The sequence below is a fragment of the Chrysochloris asiatica genome, unplaced genomic scaffold (assembly GCF_000296735.1).
Source record: "Chrysochloris asiatica unplaced genomic scaffold, ChrAsi1.0 scaffold00071, whole genome shotgun sequence".
Lineage (NCBI taxonomy): Eukaryota > Metazoa > Chordata > Mammalia > Afrosoricida > Chrysochloridae > Chrysochloris > Chrysochloris asiatica.
The window spans coordinates 9,046,721-9,048,013 of NW_006408589.1; positions in this window are offsets into that span (position 1 = coordinate 9,046,721).

The following is a 1,293-nucleotide window of genomic DNA, read 5'->3' on the forward strand; positions in this document are numbered from 1 at the left end:
AACAACAACCCAAAATAAGGGTGGTAACAAAGGTACGAAGTGACTGTCTTACAAGTTTTCAAGAGGAAGCTTAGTTTCAGAGGGTGTGGGGGAAGGTAGAATCTCCACTGAGTGGTTTCCAACCTGTCTAAATGAGACTAGGGAAAGGAGATGGGGGTAAGGCTCTTGTGGTTCAATAGTGAATACTTGCTATCAGGACTGATTGTGAATGTTTCAAATGTAAAGGTAGACATTTTGTAACAAAAGGAGGGGAGTGGTTGATCTTGCAGTCCAGGAGTGGAGGACCCTGGAACCATCAAGGAAGAAGAGTATAGTGTGGGACCCTATCCAGAGAAGCAGCGATGTCAGAGATGGAGGCAGAGATTATGACGTGGAGAAATGGAGTGGCTGGGGACTTAGACTCAAGAAGGGAGAGAATCTGTTTGTTGGCAGCAGGGGGGCTGGCATGCAGGGTATACCCTTTGGATGTTTGAATGGTTATATATTCCTAAGTGCTTTGGTCTACATCCAACAAAAAAGAAAAACAAAAAACAGAGGGATTGGAAGCAAATGCTGTTGAATGATAATGCATGGAGGGGATTGTATTCATTGCAATGAAATGAAATAAGATATGATAAATGTAAAGCTGATGCTCTCCCATGTAAAATTTCACTCAATTCACAGTAAAAGCTTATTCAATTCACATCATCATGGTCAACTTTACTTGAGGAGGCAGCTCTTCCCCAGTCGCATTTTCAGTGCCTTCCAACCTGAGGAGCTCATTTTCTGGCACTACATCTGATAGTGTTTCTCTGCTAATCATTAAGGTTTTCAGTGACTAAATATTCAGAAGTAGTTAATCTCTCCTTCTTCTTAGTCTGTCTTCATTTGGAAGCTCAATTGAAACCTGTCCACCATGGGTGACCTTGCTGGTATTTAAAATACCCTTGGCATAGTTTCCAGAATTACAGCAACTCCCCAGCCACCACAGCATGACAAACTGACAAACAAGTGGTGGGCAGCACAAGTACCCATATTCTTTCAAACCCTTGTTTATTTGTGGGCATACTCCCACTTTCCGTGCCATACCCCTTCAGATTGTGTATCTGTCCATGTATCCACCTGTAGAACACTGTTATTGCAGGGTTGTATATAAAACAATATTGGCCTCTATCCCCTTTAACCCTTGCGTTCCTCCCCTGTGTCTTCACCTGTCTTCACCATTCTTCTGCCAACATTCCTCTTGTTGTATATTGCCCTCCTATGTTAGCTTGTGTCTACCCTTTAATCAGTTAATCACTGTCCCTTCCCTCC